Raw genomic sequence first — 11,190 nt, forward strand, 5'->3', positions numbered from 1 at the left:
CCCGGCGGCGAACGGCAAAACCCGGCGAGGGCGGGCGCGGCGAGGAGGAGCGCGATCGGCCCGGGACGGCTCAGCCGGGACCGTCGGCTGCGCACGGTGGGGCTGGGACCGGCCCCGAACGGGGCTACGGACGTGTCGGGGCCCGGCAGCAGCCCTGAGCTTCAGCGTCTCAAGAACCGCAGAAACGCGGGGTGCTCTGACCTGGCACCGGCCCAGCCTCGGGTGACGGAACGTCAGCCCCGAACCGCTGCAAGCACACTGCTCTCCGGTGGGAATCCTCCCAGGAGAAACGGCTCTTCCCCTCTCACGCGGCACCTTTCTTCTGAGAAAAATAACCAGTAAAACCAGGTGACGGTAAATTTCAGTTTCTTAAATGAGGGAAGTCCTGGAAAATCAATAAAATGGAGGCGAGAGGTAATTTTTTTGAGAGTGTTGTTTTAATATGTATTATCCGCAGCAGTATCTTCTCTTGCTCTGAGTTGTCGCTGCCATCACTGAGCTGGTAAGAGATGGAACCAGCTTCACACCTGCTCTGCCCTGTTGTGGCAATTACTCCCTCTTGGAGGAAAAGGCAGGAGCCCTTTCTCTGAAAAAGCACAGGGGGAAGTGACTAATGGCAGGATCTCTGGCACAGCACTTTTCATATATAACAGTGGGTGATAAATATAAATGTGGATAATCTTTCCCTTTTATTATAATAGAATGGCTTAAAATGCATTGCTGAGTACAGAGCAAGAACCTGAGCAGCTGAACTGTATTAAAAACACATACGACAAAACACTTTACAAGAACATTTGTTTTCACCTGCTATGACTTGGATTTGTGGTGGTTTTTCTCAATATTGGGTGCCAATTAAAAAAAAACTAAATTAATTCTTAGTGGGAGAGCTTTAACAACTTTTCACTCTGTCAGGAAATAGGGACAGTTTTTCAAGAAGTCATCAAACAGGAAAGTTACCGGGAAAGGGAGAGACACCATCCACTCACAGACCATACTGAGTGCCGAGCTGGGTGGCTGGGGCAGGTCTGAATCGCAGCTGCCCCCTGCAAAGGGGCCACTTACCCACCTCGCAAGGCTGAGGCAGCCCCCGACACACACTCTCCACCCTGGAGGCTCCCACGTTCTCCACAGGCCGTGGGTCTGTGTATTACCGTGCTGTCAAGTCACCTTTACGAAGGCGCAATGCACAATAGAACCGGCAAAATCCAGCAGCTGCCTGGGAGCAGCAGAGCCATCCCTGCAGTGCAAGGAGGCACTCCCCCAGCAAGGACAGCTGGAGGGCGGAGGGTGATGGGCTCGGCATCCCGGTGCAAGCCACCCCCACTTGCGGGGAAAATCCTTCAGTCTCTGGGGAACTGAATTTCAGTGAGTTCCCCTCCCACTGAGTTCAGCCGTCAGTAAAGCAGCACAACGGGTAATCCTCAAAGTGGCTCTGTAAGAGTAATTCATGATCATTAGTAACACTTATTAATTACATTGGGTTTGACTTTTTTGAGATGTACCAGCTCAAACTGATTCTCATGTAAGTCCACAGACTTTACTAAAATAGTACTTAAGGAGGACTACACTGGGCATGATTAGCATACTGAATCGCTAAGCAAGAATTGGATTGGAATTACTACACTTGATCGTTTATTTATTTTGATATTTCTGCATCTGATTGCATGATTTTATACCATAAAACCATTCTGTATTTCAAGCTTCTCTTTCATGGTGCACTTAGATCACAACACATAAATGAGAACACCACAGGCAGTGTAGGAGTTCAGAGCTTAAATGTCAGTCATTACCTGGAAACCTCTGGGAAATTCTGTCTTCTTGCTTTCCTCATTCTTTAAACACTAAGATCTCCTTTGGCTGAAAACCAGCAGTAACTGCAGAAGAGACACAAACATAAACAACAGTCTTCTGAAACCTCATGGTTGATTATTCTATCAATCTGAAAATAGTGTTTTGTGGTCAACCTACAGTGTTCTGCCACGTGCAGGCAGTTAGGAACTTTGAAACTCAAAACCCATGACCAAACAGCCCATGACTCTTATAACGTAGAGGATAGAGAAGTGTGTCTGCTCTAAGGGGCAACAGCAACCTCCACCTTGAATGGTGCCCCCAGGAGAATCCAGTCATACCCATGTATCTACCAACAGGTCTTTGACACATGTGAGAGTTATTCCCATACTATCCACACACCGCTAACAATGTGTGTCCAACAATGCCTCTTAGGGCATTAAATCCCTCCTTAGCACTTGTCAGAGCACCACAATATCATCTGATAGAAGCATACAGGCACAGCACAAACCACTCTGCAGGACCCATCACTGTGGGACTCAAAGGAAGAAAGAATGGTGTGCACCAAAACAATAGACTCCCCAAGTTTCTAGTTTAGGGGCCTGGTATTTCCCACTCAAAAACACATGCACAGAGTGAGTAACAGTAAAATTTAAAATACTGAATTTGTTGATGACCTCACAGGATTATTTACAAATAAAACAGATCACAAACCAACTGAAAATATTCTCTGTTCCCTCAGATATCCCTCCTTTCCCGTAAATGGAAGAAGTACAAAAATAAAAATGCCTTTCCTTTTCTTCCCCCAGCGAAACAGTCCTTAGAACAATTAACATAATGGACTGTCAAAAGTGCTCAAACCAAACTGACAAACGTAGTAAGTGGCAGGCAAGCCTAGCCCGACCCACCAGAACACTGCATGCTGGATTTGTCATGCAAATCAAAATGGAACCTGACATGCTCTTTGTTCATTTTCCTTTCAAAAAATCTACTTTAAATGCCTCCCATGTGCCCTGTTTTGGAAGCTGACATTCCAAATGCATCAGTGCAAATTATGGGAGGGTTCCATTACCAATAAAGACATTACGATACACAGAGTTTCAACAAATCTTATCGGGAAGACCGGAGAGACAACTGCTGCAGCTTGGACCTGTAGGGTCAGTCAGTTTGCTGCTGCTGCTTCTTTTATGAAGTCTCCTTAGAAAAACTCCCTCAGTAGGTCCTTGCAGGAAAAGTTCTGGCAAGCTGTCACAGCTTAGTATTTATAGATGGTAGTCTGCAAGCAATAGATATATTGTGAATTAGGAATAATATCATTGATTTTACTTTAAATCTTGTCTGTATTAAAATGCATTACAGTTAATTGATTTAGATACATCTTCTTTATTTCTGCTATTTTACCACCTAAGTGCATAAACAATTACAGCTTTTCAGAAGATGCCACCAGAGGTACAGTATTTTACAGTTAACTTATACTCTATGAGGATGCCTTTTAAACAATGAGAGTGATAATCTGACCTTATGAACATAATTGGAAAACTTCCACCAACTTCAGCTGAGCCAGTGGTTCATCCTTAGGGACACATTTTTAACAAAGCCCTCAGAGCATTTATTGAGTATGTGGGGCTTTGGTTTAAAAATATATGAACACATCTGTTAATAAAGCAGCTTGTAATTTACTCTCAAAAATAGACTAACCCAAACTTCTGGCTGTATTAACTTCCCTAGTTTTGTAATTAAAACAATTAACATCATGATTTGGCTTCACCTCTGCCAGAACCAGCAGTCAATCTACATAAACAGTGGTTTCATCACTGAGCCTCCAAAATTTATATTTAAGACTATGTGATCGGTCAGTTGGACTGCTCCATATCTAACTTAATACTGGTACATGCACCTGTCCTGCAAAAATTTTTTTTTTTCCACTCTGATAGACAACCGCTTGTCTTTGTCGATGCATTCCTTTACTCTTGCAGCTTGTTGGCCCTTACTCTGCAGCATTAGATCTGAGTGCTTCCTAGAATTTAATTCACTTACCTCTTTGTCAACTTTACTGGTAAAAGAAAAACAATAAACATTTTCATTCCTGCTTTAACAGAACTATTACTCAACAATTTATGCTTACATACAGTCTCTTTAAAAAGGAAGACCTTTGCTTTTCTCTCTGCATTGGCTCTGAACTTGAATTTTTATGAATGAGATTTTTCCTCCTACTCATTTTTAAGCATTCTGTTTCTTCTCAGTTGTCCCAACATCTGAACATCTATACACAGGGAATTTTCAGTGAAGGGGAATGATGTCTCTGGAATTGTTTCCTCGCCAATTCACATCTGGTACTCGGTACAAGATCCATCTGTTTATGCAGGGTCTCCAGGGGCTTGTACAGTAGTGGCTATAAGTATGCCTTTTAATTTGATTTTGTCATTTGGCTGGTTAGTAAGTAGATGACAGTCTGTCCAAATGCAGCAGGGCAGTTATAACTAGTCAGTCATCATATTCTAGTTGCCAATTCATAATCCATTGGAATGACAGTCACATTTCAACAATTTAAAACTGTTATCAATCAACTCCTACATACTCCCAAATTGTCAACACCATGAAATGTATTGCTTAATTACCTTAATTTTAGTATTATTTCTTGCATGTACATTTGTACGTAGGATTGTTGCCAGAGCTCTGTAGAGCAGAGTCATGCTAATCTTAATTTACCTTACTAACCTGTCTAGGTTTGAAGAGTAGATGAAATTGTGTCATGGCCTTGGGTAACCTCACTGTATCATAAGTAACAACGCAGGTGAAGACTGAACATCCTCAAAGCAAAGCCTCATATCTCTTAAACACAAAGATGTCAGTACCAGCATCAATAAAACTGGCATGCCAAAGAGCATAAATTATGCCACATATAGATTTACTTCTCCTTCCAAAAAGTGGGATTAGGATTGGTCACAATTTGCCTCTTGCTATGTTTTTCACCTTCTTCTGTGGAGAGGTGTTTAGTGAGGTAAAAGCACTTAGACCACAGTCATGGCAACAACCAGTAAAACTACTTCTGGCGTATGGGTAATTCAGATTATAGTGTGCAGAATTGTATATCCCAAGCAGCATGCCAAAACCAAAATAAACTTGTAAAGGCCTTCTAAAGCAACCTCTAGGATATAAAACCACGGATAACATGTTAATTTTCATATGAAACACTTAGATAAGCTCTGCTATGTGTGAATTTTGTATACCTGTGCTAACTGGAAAACACTGGGAAAACAGTTTCTGCCCAAGCAGCTGCTGATGATAAAATTCAAAATTTTCATCTTATTAACCTGTACTTGGTTTAGTCACAAAAGAAAGAATTGATCCCTGTTAAAATTTATTCCTTACTTAAAGCTGAAATTAATTTGTTAATGAATTAATTTGAGGTTTCATTTTACTAGCTTTTGGCATGTTCTTTGCTCCTATATTTTTCTTTTTGCTTGATTGAAGCTTTCATTCTTGTACTGTCAACAGACTTTTGGTGAGAAACTTCTATTTACATCTGTAACTGACTTAATTCTCACATCTTCCCAATAGCTTCTCTTTGATCTCTACATTTCTGAGTTTAACCATTAAGTTTACATCAAAAGTTATTCAGCTGCTGTATCTTGCGGTTTCTGGGACTCAGTTAAGAGAACACAAATCTTGGAAGTTCATTTGGAATTATTTTTTGATAGTTTTGCACAAAGTACTACACATGCTGGATCTCTGAAATTACAGTACAAACTAGCATGATTCCTATTCCATTTCCATGTCTTAAGCACTTAAAACATCAATATTTGGCATGGATTTTTTTCCATGTATTTTGTTTGGAATCATACATGAAACATATTGTAGTGCGGGTGGTTTTTTTTTCAAATTTATCATATACAAGAGGCCTACAGATTTTCTGTGAAAACAGCAAACAACTCTAAATTAAAATATTAAAAGCCTACAGTTTTTCTTTCCTGAAGCTCAAGTTTTAAAAGGGGGCTAATGACAGAGATTCACAGTTTCTCTGAGAACAAAAGAGACAAGAACTTTTATACAGCTCACCTCAAGCACCTTTAATTTTTCAAACAATTACAAATCTGATTAAGACATTCAAAATGAAGGGCACAGACAAACAGTTAAACCAACTAAGATGTTCTGAGTGCTGTGTGAGCTCAACTGAGCAACAACAGTCCTGTATAGACTCCAAAAGGCCTTTTCCTACTTATCAAATCTTCAGTGATACTGGGAATCTATTCAAGTTTTAACAAAGGTGAATAACACCACTTTTCAGCGGACACTTCCTTTTGATTTTGATCTAATCTTATATGAAGATCTTGTTTTAGACTTTGTCTTTAAAACTAAGTGGATGTTATTCTGAATTTACTGTTTTTACATTATAAACTTTTTTTTTATTGGTTTATTGTATGAGATGTATTTTTCTGTAATGAATGCTTGTACTTTTAGTACATTTCTGGGTTTACAAGTTAAATCACCTTAAGAGATGTTCTACCTTACTAGAGCAAATTAATATATTGGGCCTAGGCTTTTCTTAATGATTTTGGAATAATTCTGGTATTTTTAGAACGCTATCTAAACACTAAAGACAAACACCACTGCTAAAAAGCTACCAAGCAAAAATAAATCATTAACTGAAAATCAGGAAATAAATTTCACTGTAGAACAGTCATGAAAAATGTATTAAAACATCACTAAGAGAACTCAAAGAAATAACTCCTGAGCACACATTTCTACTAAGCAGTAATGACTAATAATTACCAGTTATTGTTCACAATGTGAATGCAGAAGATAGGTGACTCGGTGCAAAACATACTGTGCATTCACTTTTCACTCTCTACAATAACTCAAGACACATAAGCAACCTGCTAGCTGAAAGCTGTGCATTATGGGTGCATTAAGATTCCCTGAGGGCCAAGTTCCTTGAGTTCTGTGCTCCTGGAATACATTTGAACAGCTCTGTACAAAAGCAGTCCCCAGCCAAACACATGAATGAGAATCACAAGTGGCTGCTCTGTCAATCTTCCACACATACCACATTCATAGCTATACATCAGAATACTTTGATTGCTATGTAAGATCTTAGCTCTTCCCTATGCCATGCTTCCGAACAGTTGTTCCCTTCCAGTATTAGTTCCCTGCTTATAAAAACAGGGCAGCACTAGACATTAACATGCAGAAAAGCAAACGGAAACTGAGAGCTACCACCCCAACAGCAATATGATCCTGCTATCCTAAATATACCCAGTACTCTGCCTACCCACTCTCCTGCTGTTACCCAGAAAGCTGTAGCTACTCCCTTTCTCCAGCTGCAGTATTATGTAGCCTCTGTTTACAAGAGACTGGGGAAAACAAAGTGGCAGTTGACTTTTGCTTTCCAAGTAGGTAGGGAAGAGTAGCTTATCTAACAATTTCCATGGCCTACTACTGCTGATTGGCATCAAATCAGGCTGAAAATTAAGAGTATTAACTGAAAAATTAATAACTATTGCATAAGAAATTAACTCAGCATCTAGTGAAGTTTACCCATGTAAATAAAAGATAGGGATGCCACTGAGATAGAGCTGGAGTACAGTGATACAGCTGTGGGACCCATACCTTCCCATCTATGTATTAAGTATTTTTGTTTGTCTTGGTTCTACAGCATTTGTGCATTTTCATTTCTCTCATGGAAAACCTGGGTTTGGTGGGCTGGACAGAGTGTGAAGGAGATCCTGGAAGCATGAAAAGAGGAAGAAGTTAAGTTTGGACGTAACCACAGAAGCAGAGTGCATAAGGTCTCTTCCATGCTGGATGCCCTTGAATCCCACTGAATGCGTTCATTAGCTCGAGGCCAAAATAAAGAAATGCAGCTACCCAGAACACTTACTGTGAATTTGTTATTCTCAGCAACACCCCGAATAGCAAACTTCAGTTCCTTACCAATGTGATATAATAGTGTTCCCTAAAAAATACTGACACTGGCTTTCATGATGGCCTGAATCTGTAAGCAATTTTTAAAAAAAGATTGACCAAAAGTTTATATTTAACTAGTAAGCACTACTCTTCCATTCCAAAGTCATATTTAAAATTAAGTTCTCAGAAGATAAACTAGATCTGTAGTAGTATTTAGTTAGATACTAACAATATATACACAGACCTATGTTTAAAGATGTGAGGAAAACAGCATAATTACACTGACAGAACTTGCACTTACACTGAGCTCCAAGTATACAGGTATTTATTTCCCCTTTAAAAAAGGATTTGCTTTGTAAATATTCCTGCGTTGAGATACAGTAATTTGGAGGACTGGAAGCTGGAAAGTCAAGTAGCATGGCTATAGTGGTACTACAGGCAACCAAGAAAAGCATGTAACTATGAAGTGAAGAAGAAATTAATGAAATGCTATAAAATATGCACATACTTTTTCATATGTATCTAAAGTGTAAAAATGGCTGGTTAGCCTTTTGAGATGACAGGAATGCCAGCTACATACAGGCTGCAAAAAGCCTTAGGATAAAGATTTATAAGGAGTATGTACGTTCAATCTACAGGAAACAAATCTGATCTTTTGGATATCAAGTGCAAATCCCACTAACAGTACATGAAAACGAGTCGACTGGCCATCTTGAGACATAAAATATGACATATCGTAAAAGCACCTCTGCCAGCTACTTCTGCTTTCACTAACAGGGGTTTGTTCCAACAGCAATCTTGGTTTGCAAATGATTGTTTCTTCCACTTACCATATTAAGCTTATTAAACTGCCCTTTTTTGCATTACGTAAGGACATTTTCTATATTTATAGTAAAAAATACACTACTTGTCATCATCTTTTACGTTTTTAGTTTTATGAGTTGGTATCAATTTCAGTAAGGCACACTATATTTCACTGCTTGTCTTTTTTAGACTACTCTATGAGAAAACACATTTTTACTGGCTTTGCAGATACGCAGTCATTTGCTAAATATAGTCAACTTCTTTCTGTTACTTGGTGTATATATATAGAAATGAATTTTTTCAAATTATTTTTTTCATAAATGCATCTATAAAATCCATAGGGGTCTATATTACCAGGCAGGTCAAGGACACAAAAGTCTCATGGCACAGCTCATTTCTTCTGAAGAAACCATAATGATTTCCATCTTTCTAAAAAGGAATGTTTATTTTCTTGCTTCTAACTTTGCTAAGTAAATGTTACTTGCTATTTTATGCCCTGTGCTCTGTCTAACCATCCATAATATGAAGCCCCTAATATGACATTTCAGAGTTGTTGAGGCTCTTTCAGTTGAATGTATCTCAACAATACTCTACACTCTTTAAGTACATATGAACAGCCCAGGGCAGCAGAACTAAACAACTTAAAAAATGAAAGTCTCTCTACCAACTAAGGAAAACAGGCTCAAGGAATCGAAGCTCTACTATTTGGCAGTCGGTCCCATGCTTCCAGAGGGCTTACAGGCATTTTGTATTGCACTGTCCTGTCCCACTCAAGGCTAGAGTCTCATCCTTAGTTCCTCTGTTCACAAGCAGATCCAACTCCTACGCCAGTGATTAATTGCCTAATTATCTTTCTTACTCCTGCTTGGAAAGTTGCCCTCTGGCTCCTCCTCCTGGTTTTGAAATTCAGAAGGATGAGCCACCAGAAGCAGCAGAGGCTTGCAAACTACCATGGAGAAAACAGGAATAGATTTTAGGCAATAAACAACAACTGCCGAGGACAAAATTGCACCTATACAACATTTAGGGGCTTTTCTCACACATACTGCATATTTGTTACCTTTTGTCACTTAGCACAGGATATCACTGACCTCAACATCAACCTCTGATCACCTAAAGATGCTCTTCATTTGGTGTACTGTTGCTATCTAGTCTGTGAGTTCAGGAGGCTGACAAATACCCAGTGCATCAGAAGGCTCACCAGGAAGTTCCCTGATATTTAAGGGCAAAGAAGGTAAGGTTCTCAGAAACATCAAAACTGCTGCTTGCCAGTAAATAACTGAAGACATATCCAGCGACAACAAATGAGAAGCTGTAGAGAAATTGAGTAGGAAATAGAAGATCATGAAACTGGAATACTAGGCAAAGACAATTATGATAAGCAGGATAAAACGTGTAACAGAATATTTTAGAAATACCACTTTTTGTATGGAGGGAAGAAAACCAGGATGTAGGTAAAATGGTGACAAAGATTAATTTCTAAAAATGTATGAAAATTAAGGTCGAAACAAATTACAGAAAAGACTGCATGTAAAACATCAATGTCTGCTAAAAATGGAAGAAAGAAGAGTAATTAAAAAAACATAAGACCTTTACAAAACAAACATGAAAGGGGAGGTAACTGAAAAATAAAACTAACGTTTCCAATATTAAATAAGATTGAATATTAAGGAACTGTAAAAAAGAAAAACCAAGGTTTGTGGGAGGGGAACAGTAGCCCAATATTTATCCAAATGTGTGTAGTTTATCTACATGTTTTCTTAAAATACAGTAAGGCTAATAACAGCCCATTGAGACATCACATTAGAATCCTCCTCTGTTGATAATGTAAGGCACATTTACAGCATGGCTTTGATAGATGGTTTTCTTCTGAATATTTATCATTAAACCATTTTCCTTAACCCTCAGAATTAGAAGACAAACCAAGATGGTATAGTGCTAGCATCACAGCTGTACCTGGTATCAAATTTCAAGGCTGTATTTCACACATAGACTATTTTTATCCTACCTTGTACAATTGACTCTTGAAAAGTTTTGCAAAAGAAAGCAAACAGAACGGGGTGGCTGTTTAAGCCTTTTATGTATTGAGCTTGCTACATCGCTGATAAGGACCTGATTAACTAAAGGCAGTGCTGAATTTTCCCATTGCACAGCTGGACTCAATATTTTTATCACATCCATGAGGTAGGCTGAGAGCTTGTCCCGAAGGCCTGATCTCGGCCATATGCGGCAGCTGTCAGGACGCTGAAGGTACCCACACCGGCACAACGTCCTCCCCCTCCGGAGGACTCCGTGGGTCCTCATTAGGCAGAGGAAGGTGGGAATAAAATCCGGCAGAAGCATTTTACCTCAGACTTTACGTCTCCCTGCACCAATGAGCAATTTCTTCTGCCATCCTGTGAGGCAACCTCACGGTTAATTAAGGTTAAAGCTACAGGATACCAGCAGGACCTCATGTCCTACTCAGAATAACCATTTTTACTACAAAACCGATACGGATTTATACCCAAGCTTCTATTTCAACTAATTTGGCTCTTCCAACGACCGAGCCCCAGCCCCCGCGGACAGCGGAGCAGCTGCCCTCAGGCGAGAGGGGCACCAGCTACCTGCGCGGCCGCGGAAGCACCGGGACGTGACGCGGAACGCCCGGAGCTCCGGACAGCCCGGCGGAGGAGCGGGGCGAGGGAGCGG

Source organism: Athene cunicularia, assembly GCF_003259725.1.
Source record: "Athene cunicularia isolate RWA chromosome 18 unlocalized genomic scaffold, athCun1 chr18_part1, whole genome shotgun sequence".
Lineage (NCBI taxonomy): Eukaryota > Metazoa > Chordata > Aves > Strigiformes > Strigidae > Athene > Athene cunicularia.